This window comes from Vicugna pacos, unplaced genomic scaffold, assembly GCF_048564905.1.
Source record: "Vicugna pacos unplaced genomic scaffold, VicPac4 scaffold_19, whole genome shotgun sequence".
Taxonomy (NCBI): Eukaryota; Metazoa; Chordata; class Mammalia; order Artiodactyla; family Camelidae; genus Vicugna; species Vicugna pacos.
In genome coordinates this window covers 74,525,660-74,547,845 of record NW_027328740.1, presented here as the reverse complement: position 1 = coordinate 74,547,845, position 22,186 = coordinate 74,525,660, and the positions used below count along the sequence as shown (strand labels likewise).

The window sequence follows — 22,186 nt, the reverse complement described above, 5'->3', positions numbered from 1 at the left end:
CCTTTTCATATTTTTTACTAAAGTTTATTACAAGATATTAAATATTGTTCCCTGTGCTATACAGAAGAAATTTAGTTTTTTAGCTATTTTTATATATAGTAGTTAATATTTGCAAATCTCAGTCTCTGATGGGCATTTTTAAAGCCACATCTGGAACCCTTGTTGCAGAAGTGTCTGAGAAATATATTTTCGACCTCATAGACTTTTGGTTAGGAAGTTGGAATAAAGGCTGACCTGGCTCACCTAACTTGTCTGCCTTTGTGAGTAAAGAGGTCTGGAGTTTCAAGTCCCAATGAAATGTCCCGGCCCTTCAGTAGCAAACTCTTAAAGCAACCAAAATGCTCCCGTCTACCAGAGCATGACTTGTCCTTAGACACTGCTGGACATAACCACCGATGTTGTCTAAGGCATCGTCTTCATCTGGTGCACACTTTCTTTAGATGTGTAATATCCTGATTAACAGGACAAGCTAGTTTGGATTCCCAAGGCCACAGGCAGCCTTCTGCCTGACTTTGGAGTATATATAGTCCTCTCTCAGATCAGCTAGAGCTGTCTGGTGTGTGCTTTCCCAGAGAATGTGGGTGCAGTGCTCCCCACCAGAGTCCTACCAGTTGTTTTATTGCAGGAAGAGAGAGAGTAAAGGAGACAGAACAGGAAGTTCTTGTCCAGCCTCAAACACAGTCACCCCCGTCCAGGGCTCTTGCTCTGGGACACACAGCAGTGCAGGTCAGCAGCGATGTGGCCCCGGTGTACTCCAAAACATGGTGTGGTTTTACTGGGCTATCTGTGTCTTTCATGGGCCCTGCAAAGTTCTCGGCTTTGTGAAATGGGGAACTAAGGAACTCCCACCCATGGCTGTAACTCCCAGGGTTTGCACCCTTACGGGTTTTGAGGATTTGCTGGCAACTCATTCTTTTTCACTGGGTCATTTCTCGGTTACACCTGCAATCCTGTGACTTCCTTATCAGAACTGCTCCTTACGTTCGGGATTTAGTGAAAGATGCCATTTTAGCCTGTAAGTTCATGTTCAGGGAGGAGGAGGAAGAAGCATAGATCAGAATTGCTGTTTTGCTTTTTTTTATTATTGTTTTCATAAGCCGTCTCCTGTTGTCGAATGGACACTGAGCAAATGAATGACTGTTACACTCCCATTTGAAAGATGAGAAAAACGACACTCAGGGAGAGGAGGCAAACTTCCTGAGTTTCCAAAGACCAAAAGGGATGAGCACAGAATAAGATCCCTGCAAATTTCTTGTCTGTCATTCGCCTTTAGGTCAATGACAGAGTGCCGTGTGTAGTAGTAAAGTTGTAACGTGCTTTTAAAAGGGTGCAGATGTTCTTGTTTTGTTTATAAAATCACAGTGTTTTGTCTGAGACTCTGAAAAAGAGAAATGGGTTAGTAAATGTTGGTTTCTCATCCTTGGTCCTTCCTCCCCTTCACAGATATGGACCCTTCCATCTGTAGCAGGAATAAGACAGCCCCAGCCTTGCCGTCTCATGAGATCAGTACTCATTCATTTCATTCCTGCCCACCAGTAGGTGATAAAGCACAGCGAGATTTTCATGTCCTGCTTCACTGATTCTTGTGAAATTAGGTGTTTGAAAAGGGAAGCTGCTTTTTTTTTATATAAAGTGCAGTAATTTTCCTAGCAGAGAAGGAAATTGAGGATTTTCTTCATTGAAAATCAATAGAGATTTCAAGAGCATCTGTATTTCTGATGCATAGATTAAAATGACAAAATCTAGAGGGATTACCGAAACACAAGGAAGATACCAAAAGTGTCTTTAAAGAGCTTTTCTAAGACTGGGCTTTTAAAGAGACTGTTAGTTGACAGAGACCCTCTTCTCATCCATAGTCCCTCTCCTTAGGTTGGAAAGGGCCAGCGCTTCCCATGTGTGCAGTTCTGGTGCTTCAAGTGAGTTGTAGGGTAGGGCGGTGCACGTGGTGCTCCCTTCAGTTTGTCCATCCTAAGTAACCCCTGGCAGTCAGAGGGCGAGTGTTTTGCAACAACGTGAACCATTCACCATGCTCTCCGTTGTGTGTACTCATCTCAGCTCATCCAGGCTCAGGTGATGGCAGAGCAGAGAGTGGTGGCAAGAGGTCAGCCATGAGTAGCAGGAAGCAACTGGAGTCAGCTGGGGCCCAAGTGGCTAGGAGTTCCAGGTTGAATTCCCAGGACTTCCCACAGCTCATTCATTCAGCTAATACTTCTCCAGCACCTGTCATGTGCTGGTGCTTCATTGTGAACAGAACCAAATCCCTGTCCTCATGAAGATGATGTTCTAGTGGACATAAGAAATGATAAACGCAGAAGCAGATCCAGGTCAGGACACATGAGTGCTGTCTACTTTGGAGTGCACAAGGTGAGATCCTTTGGGAAGGAATGTATGATACAGGAAAATGTGGGGGAGAGGATGGCCGTATCCCAGGTCTTATTTGGGTCCCTGAGATGCACCTCGTGATGTGTGGGTCCTTGGTTTGCACAGGAACGAATCCAAGAGAGAGCCACAATTCAGTAAATGTAGATTTATTCAGAGAGATATATACTCCACAGACAGAGTGGGCTGTTTCAGAAGGCAACAGAAAGGCCATGAGGCGTGAGGGTTGGGTGCTCCAGTTTAAAGGAAAAGTAGATACACACTCCACAGACATAGTGTGGGCTGTCTCCCTCAGCAGAGAGAGCAGCCACGAGGTGTGGTTGTTAGTTTTTATGCACTCAGTATCTTCATATGCTAATAAGTGGGAGGAATATTCCAACCACTTTGGGGAAGGTGTTGCGATTACCAGAAATTGGGCCACCACTCACCCTTTGACCTTTCATGGTCAGCCTTGAACCTGTCCTGGCACCTGTAGGAGTGCCATTTAGCATCCTGCTGTATTTCAGTGAGTGTGTATTGAAGCTCAAGTTCTACTGGGAGTTGACTTTTCCACCGTCTCGGTGCTAATGGCTGTGCCAGTCTTTTAATGGCTGTGCCCTGCCCCCTTCCCTCCTGTCTCATGAAGGAGCTCTGGACTGATTGCACAATTGCAGAGCAGGGGACAGAGTGGAAAGAACTTTATAAGTGGAAGGTGGAAGGCAGTGTTGGTAGTAGAATTCTCAAGTCAATTATAAAGTAAGGGTCTTCTGTTTGCTGGGATTACCTGGTGTCACATTAGGGAGCTGTGAGCCTTGGGGACTTCAGTGAGTGGGTGGCTCACTGTATATACTGTGTTGCTTCTTAGGCGGCTCGAGAACAGTTGGCTTATATGTGACCCATTCACTCAAGCAGGGGTCTTTTTGGGGATTTTCTGCACTTGAGGCTAACATGGGTCACATGGGGGGGCAGGACCGGCCAGTCACAGCTTGGTCCACAGTCACCTAGTGCCCTCGTGGCTTTCATCCCATGGATGTGTCACCTCCCTCTCAATGGGGACAAGGTCAAAAGTGGTGGGGCAGCTTCTCAGTGGCGAAGGCATTGCTCTCCAGACCCAACACTCAACAGCATGGACCCCTGGTTTTGGCTACAGTCTTAGCTAGATGAGGCTGTTGAGTAGCTGAGCTCATGAGACGTGGGTGCCATGCTTCCACCCTCACCAAGAGCTCTACTTTTGAAGATTCTGATCAGACAGCCACAAATACTCCCTAGCCCATAAACAAGGAACAGTCCCTTTCACTCGGGGTAGGGCACACAGAAGGAGAACGGATCATCCCGAGAGCAGGAGAGGCCAAATCAGTCCTGCCCTCAGGGGTCTGAGAGACGAGCCAGCTCAGTTCCTCTTACTAGTGGTTTACTTGGAGGATCTGGGGTATTTTGGTGACCTGCAAGTGTCAGGAAATAGTACACGAGGGCTTTGTAGAATTTCTGGTCCGGTGTTAACTCACCCCATTGTAGCTGTCGTGCAAGGAAACAAAACTTGGTGGACAACAGGCCATGGCCTCTGCTCCCTGGTGGAGCCAGGAGATTACAATGTTAAGAACGACTGCAGGGGCATCATTTCTATGTTGAGAGGCCAGATGGCCTTACATATCTCTCATGCTGGATGCCTAAGTTGCAAAGGGAAACTGGATTTCATCCAGCTCTCCAGCCAAGGAGGAGACCACAAGTGGCCTCCCCCACCAACTGTGAGCTCTTTGCCTCCACTGACAGCAGCATGTATAGCAAAAAGCTGGGCTGCCACCTGCGTTTCCGTGTAAACATCCGAGTAGCCACAACAATGGCCTCGTGAGCGATGGTGTGCCCAAGGAAGCGCTATGTGGGGCAGAGGGAGGAGTGCCGGGGTCAGACACCGGGAGGGCAGGCAGGCAGTGAGGACATCTGTGCAGCGCAGATGCCATGGAACTGAGCCAAAGGGAGGCTGGTTTTGGAGCAGGGAGCCTGGGCAGTGCCATGTTGTTCGTAAGAAGATCCTGGGCTCTGGATCCAAGAAGTCATTGGCTTGATTCCTGACCTCAACCCTCATCTTGGGCAAATGTTTGAAGCTTTCTGTGCCTCTGTTTCTTGGTGTCCCAGTTGGGGACAATAGTAGCAATTACTTCTGAGAGTCAGGAGCGCCTTTATAGATGTCATTTCATTACGCTCACATCAGCCCACAAGCACGGTGCTTGGTCCCCCGTTTTACACGTGGCAGACGAGTAACTTTTAATCAGTAATCACGCAGCTAATAATGGTCATAATCAGCATTTGAATTTGATCCCTGTGTCCAGATAATTTCTATTCTCACTCAGTATTACTGGAAAACTAGTAAAGTCAGAACAAACACTGCTGGGAAGTGGGTGCTTGAAACATGTTTGTCATCTTTGCCATTGGGGAGTGTTGAGTTCACATTCCTCACAGCACTTCTGAGGCTCCCTGCGTCTCCGGCTGCCCCTGGTGGGGTCTACAGGGCTCTGGGCAGCTTCTCCTTGTTCTCTAACCCCAAGGCTCTCTGCTCTCTGCAGGTTGATTCTCAACCCTGACTGCTCGGTAGAGCTAGTGTCTAAAAACAAAAAAATGTGGGGAGGGTACGGCTCAGTGGTAGAGCACGTGCTTAGCATGCAAGAGGTCCTGGGTTCAATTCCCAGTACCTCCATTAAAATAAATAATGCTCAATACTCCCCACAAAAAGAAAAGAAGTATTTAAAAAATAATAAACAGTACAAAGGCCCCACTCCAGGCTGTGGTGCACTATTTTTTAAAGGCTCCCAAATGCATCCCATATGCAGGAGGGTGAGAGCTATCCCTATACACTTCTTGTGAGCTTGTCCACTCACACCCATTAGCCTCTTGAAACAGTAAAACTACTTGGCTCAGCCTAGAACTTTCTCCCGATTTCTAGAGTTTTATTTTCCTACTGCACATCTCTCCTGGAGCCCACAGGAACTCAGCCAGAACTGAATCAGTTGTCTCCTCTCATGACTTGCCCCTCTTCCTGCCCTTCTTTTTTTTTTTTAACATTTTTTATTCATTTATAATCATTTTACAATGTTGTGTCAAATTCCAGTGTTCAGCACAATTTTTCAGTCATTCATGGACATATACACACTCATTGGCACAATTTTTCTCTGTGATTTATCATAACATTTTGTGTATATTTCCCTGTGCTATACAGTGTAATGTCGTTTATCTAGTCTACAATTTTGAAATCCCAGTCTATCCCTTTCCACCGTCTAACCCCCTGGTAAACACAAGTCTGTATTCTCTGTCCATGAGTCTATTTCTGTCCTGTATTTATGCTTTGTTTTTGTTTGTTTGTTTGTTTTTGTTTTTTAGATTCCACATAATAGCGATCTCATATGGTATTTTTCTTTCTCTTTCTGGCTTACTTCACTTAGAATGACATTCTCCAGGAGCATCCATGTTGCTGCAAATGATATTATGTTGTCGGTTTTTATGGCTGAGTAGTATTCCATTGTATAAATATACCACATCTTCTTTATCCAGTCACCTGTTGATGGACATTTAGGCTGTTTCCATGTTTTGGCTATTGTAAATAGTGCTGCTATGAACATTGGAGTGCAGGTGTCATCCTGAAGTAGATTTCCTTCTGGATTCAAGCCCAGGAGCAGAATTCCTGGGTCATATGGTAAGTCTATTCCTAGTCTTTTGAGGACTCTCCACACTGTTTTCCACAGTGGCTGCACCAAACTGCATTCCCACCAGCAGTGTAGGAGGGTCCCCCTTTCTCCACAGCCTCTCCAGCATTTGTCATTTGTGGATTTTTGAATGACGGCCATTCTGACTGGTGTGAGGTGATACCTCATTGTAGTTTTGATTTGCATTTCTCTGATGATTAGTGATATTGAGCATTTTTTCATGTGCTTTTTGATCATTTGAATGTCTTCCTTGGAGAATTGCTTGTTTAGGTCTTCTGCCCACTTTTGGATTGGGTTGTTTATTTTTCTCTTATTGAGTTGTATGAGCTGCTTATATATTTTGGAGATCAAGCCTTTGTCGGTTTCACTTGCAAAAATTTTCTCCCATTCCGTAGGTTTTCTTCTTGTTTTATTTCTGGTTTCCTTTGCTCTGAAGAAGCTTGTAAGTTTCATTAGGTCCCATTTGTTTATTCTTGCTTTTATTTCTTCTAGGAGAAAATTTTTGAAATGTATGTCAGATAATGTTTTGCCTATGTTTTCCTCTAGGAGGTTCTTGCCCTTCTTATTTCAGGGAATGGCACTATAATTTAGACACTGCCAAAGCCAGAAAGCTGGCCGGCATCTTTGACCTCTTCCTGCCCTTCCATCACACCTGTGGCCAATCCGTCCACCTGCTGAAATGTTTTCTTCTCTCTCCTCCTGGCAGGGCCTCAGCAGGCCTTCACATGAACCTGCCAATAGTCCTCCCTGCCTCTATCTTGTCTCTTTCTAGATCACTTTGCATGTCTCCTCTACCTTGGAGGCACACAGAGTCCTTTGTGATGTGCCCCTGTGATCTCTCCACCTGGTTGCCTCACCTGCCTCCCACACCCTGTGCTCGCTTCTAGACTATTTGCAGTTCCTGGAAGGGACCTGGCTCTCTTTGGCCTCCCTCCTTTGCATGTGCAGCTCCCCAGGGAGAAATGGCCTTAACATTATAAGTTCACCTGATCAATTCTAGGGCATCTCAGAGCTCACCACAGTGGTTCTCTCCTCTGGGAGAGCCTTGGCTACAGTTCCGGCTCCCTGCCCCGAGCACCCTCTGCTGACTGTTATCCAAGCCCTCTTAACACGCCTCCTCAGCCATCATTTCACAATGAGTCCTCTGCACCTAGGAGCTCCCGGAAGCAGGGACTGTGTCTTTTTCCTCTTTATTCTCAGAGCATTGTAGAGACTCAGGTACAATGGTGGAGGACACAGTGGTTATTCTGCAATTTCTCTAGAGTTGGGGCCTAGGGGTAACAGTCTGGTGGGAAGAAGGGCTTAGGGGATTCACCCTGAAGCCACATTTTCAATTAACATTTCATGTTGTTTTTGTCTACTATTTAAAGTTACGAGTCTTAAAACACAATGACGATTTCTAAAAATTACATTACCGATGATTGAGAAAAATGGCAGTTTTCCATATTTAAGAATATTATTTTAAGTTTGTGTGACTGGGGTGGTGGAAAATAGAAATGCAGGGGCTACTAAAGCATTCTCATCCCCTTGCCCACCCTCAGGTCCTTCGGACAGAAGAGACAGAGGGATGTGAGGAGAAGGCTTGGATGGTGAACCGTGCAGTGCTTTTAAATTGTGACAGTTACTTGTGCTTTTTTTTTACTTTTTTTTTAATGGAGGTAATGGGGCTTGAACCCAGGACCTTGTACATGCTTAGCACGTGCTCTATCACTGAGCTATACCCACCCTTCCCCCCGATATTTGTGTTTTTAGTGGGCATAATGTGCTGGTAGCAGGTACTTTAGCATCAGATACAGTCACCTGCCTCTGACCATCACGTTAATACCTTTCCCTTGAGCTAGAGAGCTAGTCTGTTTCCAAACGTTCAATAAATTATCTACATTTTCTTTTTTCTTAAACAAAAGGTATTAACTCATTTTTTTCTTTAGTATCGCCTATAAATAAAATGTGATTTTATTAACCATTTACCAAAGTGTTAAGTGTAATAAATATTAAGTACAGATTTCTGAAGCATCAGGCATCACTGAAGATCCACATTCTGCTGTTCTGTCTCTCTGTTAGTCACCTTACTTTTGGAGTTCTGGAAGTGGTGCCAGGCAGAACTTGAGTACAAATGGGAGACGGTTGAGCAGGAAGAACAAGTCTGGCCAGAATAGGAGGCGAGGTGTCCCCACGTGGAGATAGATGAGATTACCCAGGAAAAGCGGGCGCTGTTTAGATGCACTTTATTCTGTTTACTTCTGGACTTGTCAGCCTTGGCTGCGTGTTGGAATCACCAGGGGACCTTAAAAAATGTTGGTGCCTGGGTTCCATCACTGCAAACTCTGATTGTACTTAGTGGCCTGGGGGCGCATTCTGGCATAGGGAAGTTTTTAAAGCTCCTCTGGTTATTCTAATGTGCAGCCAAGTTGAAGGAGCACTGCCTGGAATGGTGGACACAGAAGAGAAGTGAGGTCCTTCCTTCATAATAACAGTAAAAAGGGGGAAAAGAAAAAGACTGGTATAAGTGTATATGAAAAGAGGCATTGATTTGTATCCTTTCATGACACCAATAAAAAATGCAAAATATAAATTAGCTGCAATGACATAGATGTAGAAGGAAAGACAAATTGGTTTTTATAGTTGACTCCCATTTTTTTAAATGCGCCTTCATTATTGTGGCCTCCTTTTCATCATAGACTAGGTGCCCCTTTGTCTTGAACTAAGTCCCGGTCACTGCTCCCCCTTCCTACTGGGATGTGCACAAAGCAGCATGGCTCTCATCCTAAAGTCAGAGAAAGGGTAGAAGAAGCAGGGAAACATTTGTTGAGGTGCCATCAGTGTTTGAGCAGTGTTTGAGCTAGTCATTTTACATAACTGGAAATGTAAATTTATTGCTGCCACTCCTGCTGCAAAATTAAAAAAATAAAACTGTATATCTTTGTATCAACATTCCAGAGCTATGAAAAGATGATTTTTGAGTCATTTGTATTATTGCTTCTTTCCATCAGCTGAGATAATTTAGAGCTGATGGTGCTTGCAGTCAGCAGCAGCAGGACAGTAGGTTGTGAGAATGAATAACTCTTGGGAAAAAAAATGCTTTTACTAGGAGTATCTGAAAATGTCTCCAAATATAGATTTAATAAATTGAATCACAGATCTACAGAATGTTGGCACTGAAAAGATATGGAGGGAGCAGGTCAAACTCCTCTTTTTATAAATGGAAAAAAATGAGGTTCAGCTACCAATAGAAAGTGACATTTGTCTTTTACAATGTAATAAGCTTCTAATAATCCCCATTATGAATAGTTCCCATTGTTTACAACTGAAGATGGGGGTAAAAGCATATGTTGGTGAAAGACTGTACATTCAGAGATGAAAGCTGAATCTTAGACAAAATTAGATGTTCATAATGCTTTTGAGTCCTGAAAAACAAAAACTTATCATATTGGCAGCATACAAAAAATACTGAAGAGAAGTTTTTTGGTCATTTAAACTGCCAAGTTTAAATTTAATTTTGCAAGCTAATAAGTTTAAATTTTCATTGGGACATGCTTGTTGAAAAATTGAAGATGAAGACTCATTTAACTTTATCATTCTTCCTTATTTAAAAAATTGCCTTATTTTTTTTTAGTTTTTTATTTGAAGTATTTTACTTTACTTGAGAAAGCATGCTCCATTGTTTAGAGAGGCCAGCGTTGTGGTAGTGAGATCTTGCGAATGAAGTTGCCTAAATTCATATTTGAACACAGCAGCTTGCTTCCTGAGTGATCTTGGACAACTTAACTTCTCTGTGCCATAGTTTCCTATAAAATAAGAATAAGAGAGTTGCTTCTTCATGACAGTGGTAAGGACGGGTCGAAGTAATGTACAGAATCTACTTGGAAGGCCTCCTGGCAGAGAGGAAGGGCCATGTACTTAGTTACAGCTATTATTATACTATATCTGGTTTTATAATCCAGTTAAATCTTGATTCTTGCTGATTTCATCTCTTAAAAAATTCTAAATATAAACTCTAAAATGGAAACTCTTAAACTTCATAGTTGTAGCTAATTAACACATAAATCTCAACCAAGAAACACACAGTGGACACCAGTTAGCTGCAGACAACTGTGATTCTTTCTGTCCTGCACAGACCCTAAGCTGTCACTACCTTCACTTCTGAAATCAAAGGCAAGCTAAGGAATAGAGCTTTAAATCTTGGCCTCATCAGGTGCTCAGACCATGGCAGGGAAACAGTTTACTGTTCACATGTGCATTTTCAAAAAATAGTATTAAAACGAACACTGTACATATTTTGTTGTGTGTTTGACATCGTTAACAGAAAAGAAAAGGAAAAAAAACAGGAAAAAACCCATGCATTTACAAACAAGGAGGCTATGTCTGAAATTTTTTTTTATATTATGTTTAGGATTTACTGACCAGTTAGGAGAAATATCATTTCATTGGTGTAATCCCTTGATTGACTAAACTTGTTTTTTTAATTAGGAAGAAGAGCGTGTTCCCTTTACCACCTGGGGAAAGTGTATACATATAACCCTTTGCGCAAGTGCTCTTTTTCTGGGTAAGAACCTGCCACAGACTTTTAAAATCTAATGTGAAATGCTGAGAAATCTGAAAGTCAAGCTGGGAACTATGTAGTCTCATAGAGGAAACTTTTTCCAGAGAACATCTGAGCCAATGCAGGGCGCCGCTCTGGAGGTTCCACAGTCTCTTCTGCTCACAGTGCTTCCCCCAATTCTTTTCACCTCATTTGTTCAAATCAGATCAGTGGTTTAGGATTCTCCAGGGTCTGATTAAGAGACCAGATGGAGGCATTAAATTTCTAAAATTTTCCAAGTGTAACAACCTAGGTAAAATGTCTAAGAATAGCCTAACAAAAGGATAGTAGGAACTATCAAAAAATAAAAGTAAAAACTACTGAAAGATATAAAAGGTGCTTTAATCACATGATTCTAGATTAAAAGATCATATCTCCAAAATATCAGAAGTTATAAAATTGATTTGGGTTTATTGTGAATAAAATCATATTAGTAATATAAAAATTAATAAGATAATGAGAGTTTTACTAGTTCAAGAATAGCCAGATTATAAAATAAGGCAGGAAGTCCAGATATGGGCTCTGATATCAATAATAATTTAATATAAGAGATGGAAGGCATTACAAATCAGGGAGATAAATAAAGGTTATTCAGTGAATGAAACACTTGTTAGCTACTTGAGGGAAAAGAAAAGATTGAAATCATACAGTGAACCATATATTGTGATAAATTCCAGAAACATTTAAAAAGTAACACAATTAGAAAAAAAACTACAAATAAATATGGATGAGTATACAACCTCTAGATGGACAGTAAGTATCAGAGGAAATTATACAAAGATTTCCATGCATCAGAGCATCCTAATTTTAAACAAAACACCAGAGAATGTTATTTGCTTACAAATCCGACAAGGGGCTAATTCCTTCAATACATAGAGAGTTCAGATCACTTCAAAGGTAACATCAAAATATCTCAGAAGCGTAGAAGGCAGAGAAGATGAACACACATTCGCAAAAGAAAAAATAGATGTCACACTTCAATGGTAATTCACTCAGTGCACATCAAAATGAAATAGTTTTCCACTTCTCAAGTGACACAACTCTGTTTATGAGGATGAATTGCCAGTGATCACCAATCCCATGCCTAGGTTACTGGATAATTTTTGTGAAGTATGGTTGATTTACAATGCTGTGTTAATTTCTGGTGTACTCCTCAAGCCTTCTTAGAAAGCAGTCTGGCAGTTGATATCAAGAGTCAAAAATATTCATATGTTTTAATCCACTAATTCAGCTTTGAAAAACTTTTAATCAGGAATTATTTCAAAATGGCAGGGAAAAGTCAGTATGGATGCAAGTCACAGACATACTTTTATATGTGTATATATATATATAAAATCTCAGCCAAAATATTCTTCCAACTCTTCACAAAGTAGAATAGTATGCAGTCATGAAAAAGTGTGTCCATGAAAATATTTTATGACATGTCAAAGTGTTGCGCTTATGATAGATTGGAGAATTAAATTAATATATAAAATGATTTGTAATATACAAACAATGCACCATTCTGAAGGAATTATGTCTATAGGTTGAAGCATTATTCTTATTTTATTTTTTATTCATTTTCAGAGTTGGAGTCTTTTGATTGTAGGTGACAAAATCAATCTCCAATGTGTTTAAACAACAACCAAGAAATGGGGATCCATGGGATTTATTGGTTCCTGTAAATGAAAACCTCAGGTCTGAGGTCTGGCTTCAGTCAAGGAGAGATACTCTAGCCCAGATGATGTCAAGGGCTGCTTTTGTCCTGTCTTCATTCTGTGTCCAAAGATGTCTCAGCATGATGCTTCTAGGCACGCAGTATCCCAGATCATCCATCCAAACCAAGACAGGTCTCTTTTGGCAGCTTCCTCTCTTGATAGAAGAAGCTTATGTTTCACATGGGCACCAGCATGTATCTCCTCACATAATAGTGGCTCTTCCTGGGTTATTTGCCAATTCTCCAATCATGTGCAAGGCCAATACAATGAGGGGTATTATTTGTCTTAAACCAACTGAGATCTACTTCTGGTGCTTCAGAAAGAGTGGGTCAATCGAGGTTAAATCACAGGACTAAAAACAAAAGGGAGGTTATTTATCCTAAAGCAAGTTCTGGGTCCTCTTCTAAGACTGGGGACAGATCCAGGACAGCAGTTCTGTCCACTACTGAGTACTTTCAAATTTTCTTTAATGAGCAAATGTTAAATTTATGATCAGAAAAGATGATAAATAAGAAGAAACTTGAGGAAGGAGAACGGAAAGCTTTCCTGTTTCTTAAGAAATAGTGAACCCATTAAGTGCTTGGAAGAAAAATGGAAATGTGTCAAGTTTGTAAAAGTTCTGAAATGAATTAGAATTGATTTTACAGACCATGTAGGAGACAGTGCTATACAGTTAGTGTGTCTTTGGGCTCTTTGAGTATTTCAGTACTTTCACTTAATAGTTGCTTCATTTGGGGCAAATTGCAACATCTCCATGTGGCTCTATTTCCACATCTGTAAAAGAGATATAATATTACCTTCCCCACAGGGTGATTGTGAGGATTTTGAAAAATAGATGTGTGCTGAAGCAATAGTAAGTATTTACGCATTCTTAACTATTATGTTTACTTAATACATAATTAAAAAATTACTATGGAGACTTTTAAAAAATGCATACTATTTAAATGGCCTATATGAGCTGTACAAGAGAGGAAGGCTTAATATACCTTCTATAATACATTTTTCTCAGCCTTAACTAATTTTCACATTTAATCACAAACACACCAAAAAGTTATTCCTTTCACAAGCATGAAGACTTAACTGTGAAGAAAAGGATGATGAAAGAGAGTAGAGGAGAAAATAAAATGCTTTCTCTACAAACTGATGGCTTAAAAACTAAGAAAAAACACCTTTTTAAGACTTTGGTCACCATATTCATAGCTTATACTTAGGTAGAGTTTTTCACATGCCTGCGGTTAATGTTCCAATTGTTTTCACAATTAGTAAATAATTGACTCATCACAATAGTCCTATAAATTGCTATTATTATCTCCCCATTATATGGGTGAGGAGATTGAAGCCCCTAGAGGTTAAGAAATTTGCACAAGGCCCCACAGCTAGCATCAGAGCTGGGATCCAGATGCAGGAGTGTGGCTCCAGGAGGGGCTTGTAAACACTCCCTCTGCTCTCCCATGCAGGTGCAAGCCAGCCGCCTGCTATTACTGTAAATAACATGATGTGGTTCACTTAGTCCTGAAATTCACATTCTTTGTAGCTTTCTCTCTGGGGCACCCATCAGGAGCAGCCAGGGACACTGAGTACATGCTTCTGGACTATGACCAAGAAGGTAGATGGAAGGAAAACTGTTTAAAAATGGGATCTTTAATGTTCATTCTTCAGTGGCCAGAAAAAAAACCTGCCTAGTGAGGAACTGAAACCCTATTAGCCACGTGCAAATTTTGCTTCAGACACCCCCGCTGCCCTTGGGTCCACACAGTCAAAACTACTGTGGATTAGGGACATGAATCTTGTGCAAATGCAGGGAGTAGGAATACCTGCCATTTCAAGATCTCAAGGAGTATGAAAAGCATGTGAAGCTTTCATCAGCAGAGACCTGCTGTCACTCCCACTATTTCCCTCAGGGCATGTCCACAGCTTCACTGGTCCTATTCAGAATGAAGACGACAGCTAGCACCTGCTGACCCCTGAATCAGTGATAGGTTCTCCCTTGAAAGGAAGCATATCCCCTTCATGGGTTACAACTAGTTCATAACCTAAGTAATTCTACAGATGTAGAAGGGCTACTTTCATTTGTTCTGCTATCACAGACTTCCCTCCAAAAGATCATGCCACCAGTTACCCCATTTTCACCCATTAAAATATACTTAACAGGCTTCCTTCTTTAGTGCAGTTTTAGGTTTACAGAAAAATTCACAGAAAGTGGAGTTCCCATATATTCCCTATGCCCTGCACACAGCTGCTCCTGCTGCCAGCGTGTTACATTAGTGGATGCACTCATTCTTTTTGACATCTTTCATTCCTCCTCCCCTAAAATTTAACATGACTGATATTCACGTCTCTTATGGCATTTACGTGCGATTTATATCACTTCTCACGTTTATGTGAAGTTTACAACACATGCATGTTTTCTGTTTAAGCTGGGTTGGGGGCAAGTTTTCTGTGTAAAAATACGATCATTAGTGAGTCTCATGCTGCTGGGTTCTTGGGTTGTCAGGTCCTGTTAACCATTGTTTCAGTTATTGGGATCATTGTCTACGGACTTTCAGTGTTCATTGTATTTCCTGCAAAACTTCCCAAGAACCTGAATGGAACAGACCCAATCCAAAAGTACCTGACTGTGCAGGTGGGCCACGCCCATCACTGCTTCCCATATCAGTTTTATCATCATGGTGACCCTGAACGCCATATATGAGAAAGTGGCAATCATGATGACTGACTCTGGTAAGCTCCTCCTGCAGCTGAGATAATTTCTACACCAGTTTTAGAACCAGGTCAAAACAGAGACTATCTTTTAGGCACTTCAATTGCAGTACATTACAGTCTTTAGTTAACTTCAACTGCAAACCTATTTTCTCTAGCCTATATGAGAAGTGAATTAGCTCCATTTTTGCATTAGTAAAAGGGACAAAGGAAGCTTTAGAATGTCCAAGCTCTGTGTAAATATGTCAGTGCTTAATAATAATTTCAATTACATTAGATAATGTACCCTGTTGTTGAAAGTAAATAGTCTCTGTATTGCAAATAAGTGGAAGAGGGTCGTGGTTCCAGTGGCAGATTTGCTTGCGCGTTACGGAGAGGACAAGTAATCACACTGTTATGTGTCTTCCCCCCATGCTGTTCCTGTTAGTGTAACTCCATTCTCATCAGCTGCAGCTTCTATAATAAATGTTTCTTCTCTCTGGCTTGTATCCCACCCAGCGGCTTAGCGGCCTAAGTTAAGTGCTTCCAACACATTGCATGTGGCTGGGTGGTCCTCCCAGTGGTCTGCTCAGTGGTCATCTTCTGAAAATACTAAGACCAATTCAAATTCTGAACTAGGAGGATGACCCGTTTTATGTTCCCCAAATGCTTCTAGCAAGTTGCCCCGTGTTTTGTTTGTCTTCTTCAATAGTCCTACCTTACTGCCTTTCAGGGAGACAAGAGAATATTATCTAGCAGGATGTTTAGAAGTAGCTTTCTTTCAAATTACACCTAACAGAGGACAGTTCTTTCCCATTGGATACTGTTGTGCTTATAAATTTTAAGGAACAGGTGACTTTTTTTTTTTTTTGCCTTGTGGGATATCACTTTCTTAGTGGGAGAAACTCTTACAACAGTGTGTACAGTTGGAATTAACATAGTGGATATGTTAAGAAATTCAAAACAGCTGGTATGAAAACAGTGTGAATTGTGTGTGTGTATGTGTGTATATATGTATATATATATATATATACACACACACACACATATTAAATGTGTTAACTCATGTGTCCGTGGCTTTGATTAGGGTCTCAAAGCCGTTCACAGTTTTACAGACTTACCTTTTCTTTATTCTAGCTGCAGAGCTCCCAAGGACCAGACTGACTATGAGAACAACCCAGCCATGAAGGTGTTCTTGTTCCATTTTGTCAACTACTACTCCACGTGTTTCTACATCACATTCTTTAAGGGCAGATTTGTGACTTATCCATGAGATCTGGTGTATTGGCTGTAAAAATACAGAAATGAAGAGGTGTGAATACAGCTTTGTGTTCTGACAATCTAACCTGTTTCAGGTTTTCTCTTAGTTGCCCAATGAAGAGTGTCTTTACTCTCTGCTCCTTAGATTTTTTTAGGCATAAAATAATGACTTTATTTCATGTTAGAGCTATCTAAAATTTAAATGAGATTTTCTTTCTAATATTCCAGTGTGACCCATGTGATGTCTCCTTGAACTGATGACACAGCTGACAATAATCATGGGAGGACAGCCCATCTGTAATAACATACAAGAGGTGTTAATTCCATGAGTACTCAGTCATGTGATCTTGGGTGGGTGAGAATGGCCCACCCACCCACATCATTTTCCTGCATGCCCATCTCTAGAACAGTGGAGACTCTCTGCTTATTAAATCTCTCCAGATAAGATGATCCAGCCAAAAGTATAAACGTACCTGATGTTTAATAATTATGTTTAAATACCTTCCTTTTTATGTTTAACATAAATCCCCAAGTGCTATAGTCTCTGCTTATTAGCCCACCACTGGGGACTGACTGATCAGAGCCCATTGAGAGATGGCCCTTTTTGGGGCCATGAACTTAGTTTTCCCACAATTTCCTGCAAATTTCTCCTCCTTTTATATATGCATTTAAAAATCCATAACAGGAATTTGTTGAGTGCCTAGTATGTGCTAGTCACTGTATTAAATGTTGTACATATATGTATGTGTGTGTGTGTGTGTGTGTGTGTGTGTACAAGTTAATCACCCAAACAATCCTTATTCTTATCTTCCTTTTGCAAATGAAGATCCTGTGGCTTAAAGAGGGTAACTGATATGCCCAAGCTCTCATTGCCAATAAGAGACCACTGTGGGACTCAGATGTAAGACACTATCTCTCTGAATCCATGTTCTTCTAAGAAGAGACTCTCTTAGGGTCCTAAGGCACAGGGTTACATAAAGTTTTAAGAGACACTTGTCTAAAATAATAACAACAGAGGTTTTGACTTACTGTTCTCTTCCTAAAATGAGAAAAGCAGATGTTAGCAAAGGTCACACTGTCCTTTTGATTTTCACATAAGCCCAATCCCACATCAAAGTGGACAGTCCAGTGTTATCTGCAATTTCTGAACATTTCAAGGAGCTTACTCTATTCACTTTCTGTTGCTGTTGTAACAAGTATCCCCAAACGTCATGGTAGTAGGAAGAGAAAAGAAAAAGTCTCTACTAAACAACGCAAATTTAAACTTGTAGTTTTCTTGAATGCAGAAGCCTGCTGAAGTCAAAGTGTTGGCACGGCTCTTTCTGAAGGCCTCAGGGGAACCTGTATCTGACTTTTCTGGATTCCAGAGACCACCTGCGTCTCTTGGCCTGTGACCTCTTTTCTCATTCTCAAGGTCAGCATGGTTGTGTGCCTCTGACTCTGAACCTGTGGTCAGATCTCCTCTCCTCTCTCCCCTCTTCTGCCTCTTTCTTCCTCCTTTAACGACCCTGGTGATTACACTGGGCCCAAATCTATAATCCAGCTGGTCTCTCTTAGAGTCAACTGGTTAGCAACCTTAACCACATCTGCAACCATAGGCCCCCTTTGCCAGGGAATCTGACCTCTTCCTATGTTCTGGGGATAAGGACATAGACATATTGGGGGGGAACATTTTTCTGCCTACCACACTAACCATTTTAAGATAATTTCTGGCTTTGAGTTTCTGTTTTCATGAAACTGTTGAACTCTCTTCTGTCTTGCCTTCCACACCAGCATCCTGCTCCTGGCCAACCTAACTGCAGAGCTCGCCCCTCTCTGTGGTGTCCCCCAAAACCACTTACACAAGCAGGTCTTACTGTTGTTTGGAGAATGGGGGAGAAATTCAAACAACTTGAATTTTGAAATAAAAAACCTCCATCATTTTAAAATCTTCCATGCCACTATAAAAATATTTATTTTTTTAACTTTGCTTTTTAATTTTTAAACTATTTTAAACTTTGTAACTTTTTTAAACTTTATTTTTTCTTATCATCCTTCATTGTAGGCTCCAGAAACCTGCTCTTCTGCCCACCGCATCCAAGTTCCCTTTCATTGTTTCTCCTCCCTTCACTAACCTTCCTTCTCTCTAGCTTATTACCAAGTTTCTGTCCATTCTCTTTATAGGGCAGTTAAATTATTTTTTCTTTCTTTCTTTCTTTCTTTCTGTTTTTGCAGAGTGAACACCTTTGCGTGTCAGTGTGTCCTTCCACATTTCTTCATAATGGCTTCATCTTTCAGCTTCAGTATGGATTACTGGGGTCTGTCTTGAAACAAAGGCATTTCCCTTGTCCCCCAGCTCACCACGCCCCTCAAAAAAAGATTCTGATCTTCGCTGTGAAATGAATCTTCTTTTTCCCTACTGTGCAGTAGACAATCCGTACCCTGAGCTCACAGTCAGATATTTCCAGAGAAGTAAAAGTAGGTCATGTGCAAATAATACTACTTTTCTCTGTGAAAAGAAATACAGCAGATAGAGGAAATACTTAACTCAGATTACTCAAAAGCATTTCCTGAAGGAAATAAGTAAATTATTTAACAATAAATTTTGTTGAATCTGGTTATCTGTGAGCTATTTTTACCAATCAAGGAGGATATATTTCCGAAACTGGTACTGAGCAATTCATGTGAAATGAAACTTGCTCACATGAACTAGTTTAAAGTAAAGGATGCATTATAGTATCTGTGGTCTGTTTATACCTTCGCTTAAATAAGCACATTGTTCTAGGTTCCAGTGAGCTGAACTTTGCCTCCATGTATTTCTACTATGGGCTAAAATATTTAGGGAATTTATTTTGAATTTTGTTTCCCTTTTTTGAAAACCAGGAATTCTGAATTGTAGCCAAGTTCAAGGGTGGCTTGTTTTTTCCTCACTGCCTCTTCTCTTTGTATAAGTGCAGTTTCCTTCTTAATTTTTCATATAAAATCCTACCATACCAAAGATCTATCAATTACTCTTGCTGCACCAAAACTATACCCATTCTCAAAAATACATAGGAAGGGAAAAGAAAACTTATCAAAATTAGCTACTATTTTCATGCTATTTGAATATGTCTAAAGGAACATAATGAAATGAATTTCACCATATCTCACCTGCCTCCACCCCCCCAATCCCATGTGGGGTTCTTGAGTAGGATTCTGGGAGCAAATGAAGGAAAGTGATGCCGTGATCCAGGCTCCCTCTGGGGTCTCCCCAGCACTTGGATTGGCACTGGTATAAAGTAGGTCTCAGTCCGAGCCAGCTGAGTGAGTGAGTGACTCACAGGCATCGAATGTGTAAAATCAGTGAATTAACAGCATTCTTTGTAGGACTCAGAGAATAAGCTGAGTGCCCTGTGGCCTTCCCAGCCTCACATACTATTTTGATGTTGGGGTCATTTCTGGGAATGTTATTCTGTACTGGACAAAAGGCTAGTACAATTCCAGGGTTAAGCAACTTTCCTAGGGAAATTTTATGATAAAATATTAAGAAAAATAGTTAAATGCCCCAAATGACATAGCATTGTCCTTTGGTGTTTAGATAATGTATGGCTGTAATTTTCTTACTTTATATGTTTTCTACATTTTCCACTATGTGTATGCACTACTATATAATAAGAAAAACAAATGTTTAAAAGAGAAAATCTCTCTTCTCCAGATATGATTTGGTTAGAGGATGAGTCAGATACATATAATAAGAGAATCTTATTTACATGTGTCCATAATTCACTCTTTAAATTCAGGAACAGGAAACTCAGGAATGAAATAGATTAAGAGAATCAAAGATACTTGTATTCAAGATTAGCAAGTAGGAGTGTCCTCAACAGAAATGGTGATAATCAATAATGCAGGGATTAAATGTGATAATGAAGGTACAAAGACAACATGAAGTAGAAAATGCCACGTGGCAAGCACAGAGTAAAGGGCAATTTACTATGATTATGCCAATATGTGTGGTCAATTCCCAAGCAAATGATTGTGTAACCCCTGCTAGAGGGAGAAAGCTTCCAGCCTTGGCTGAAGAGGGGGGAGGATCCAGTGTCTGTATTTTCTAAAATGTCTACAGTTGCTTCTCATGTGCAAATTGATATCCCTGCACGAGAACCATAACCCAACAGAAAACCCAAAAGACCGAGGACAATGATGGGTGGACGACAGCCCAAGCTTTTCTGCCACAGATGAGTGGTTCCACTCAGGAAGACTGAGCAAGAGGCTCAGAGTCTTAGCTAAGGACAAGCAAGTCGGGACTTCTAATACGACCTAATGCCATCGACAGGGGAGGGCATTTCAGCACAAGAAGGGAGCGCCAGGTGATTTAACATGGAAGTTTCACCCTGGATCCATACAGTGATGGATTTGGGTCCCGGAGGGTAAAAGCCCTGCTTCCCTGTGGCATGGACCGGATTCCACAAATGCTGAGACAGGAAGTATGAGGCAGAGAAAAATTCCCCCAGGAGAATCCCGAGTCTGGGTGCCAGGGAGGGTGATGGACGAGCGTAGTCCCAGCGCCACCCGCACCGCAGGGCTCCGAGTGGCTGTGGAGCTGCGCGCCCCCGGCCGGACCTCAGACCTGCCTGCAGCGCTCCGGGCTGTGGCCTGGGGAGCGGCTTCAGCAGGAGGCTGGCCCCGTCATTCTCGTAGGTGCTGCAGTGACCCCCACCCCTGTGGCCACGGTGATCCCAAGCCAAGGGTCTAAGTGACTTCAACCCTATTTACAGGTGGCCACAGCCGGATAGCCAGTGCTGCTCAAAAGGAAGATCCCACATGGGGTTTTGCTGTGTCAGGGGGGTTGCTAATACCTGGCCTGCTTTGAATCGTTTCATCGTGACAGCAGTCTGGGCAGTGGAAGTTTCATCTCTCAATTTTATTTCAACTTTTTTTGTTGAAAGTATAGTTGGTTTACAATATTGTGTTAATTCTTGGTGTACAGCATAGTGGCTCATATATATATATATATTCCTTGTCATATACTTTTCCACTAAAGGCTATTAAAAGTTATTGAGTGTAGTTCCCTGTGCTATACAGAAGGATCTTGTTCTTTGAAACAAAAATTACTAAACAAAGTAACAAAGTAAGCAGACTAAACCTAGCCATGTATATGACACAGCTGAGTTTATCTAAGGATTTAAATGTGGTTTTGATCTCCAGGATCTCTTTATCCAAGTATCATATGTACAGTGCCTGTGGAACACTTCTCAGAAAAATGTTCTAAAATCATAATATATAGAGAATAAAGAAGAAAGATAATTATACTGAAAAGCAGATATCAAAATATAGAAATGGGCATTTGTGATACAGTAATATCTGAAATATTGGAAGAACGTGTTGAATAAGAGGATCCTGTGGTGAGTCTACTAACCGCAACATTCTGCCATAGCAGTGAGTGTAAATCATCTTCTGAGATCTGCAACAATTGCATTTTGAATGTAAATAAAGTTAAATAACAAATAAGCCATGAAGTGTGGATTCAGATTCAGGGGTATCTCGAGTCCATATCCCCAGCATTTCCCAGGGCTCCCTGCTCTTCCCCTAATGTCATTGAAAGAATTGGGGAACGTTTGTGAAGCGAAGGGCATGTTCCATTGCAAAGAAATCTCGTAGCAAACCTGGGAGCATGGCCAGTGAAAGGTTAATGCTGAAATTAGAGGCCGTGGGAAACCAAGCAGAGGCAGCTCTTTACAAGTCACATCATATGCTCTGTGTGTGTCTACGTGTGTATGCATACAGACGTGTGGGCATGTATGATGTATACACCTGCCTTTCGTGTGAAGCCGCCTCACTGTCCAAATTTGAAATACATCCAAACGTGCAGTGCAGTCAGCCGAAACTCAGCCAGATGCTAAGTTGTCTGTTGTTGCTCTGTCTCTTCTGCTGAACTCCACGAGTAAACCACGCGCCAGCTG

General features: G+C 41.4%; 1 long non-coding RNA gene across 1 annotated transcript in view; it reads left to right on the top strand.

Annotated features, from left to right (window-relative positions):
- Positions 1 to 16,590, top strand: part of LOC140693558 (uncharacterized) — a 34,145-nt gene extending 17,555 nt beyond the window's left edge. The window contains exons 3-4 of the long non-coding RNA XR_012069328.1: positions 16,146 to 16,320; positions 16,497 to 16,590. This is a non-coding gene — a long non-coding RNA (uncharacterized lncRNA). The remainder of the gene's footprint in view (positions 1 to 16,145; positions 16,321 to 16,496) is intronic.
- Positions 16,591 to 22,186: the final 5,596 nt, after the last annotated feature.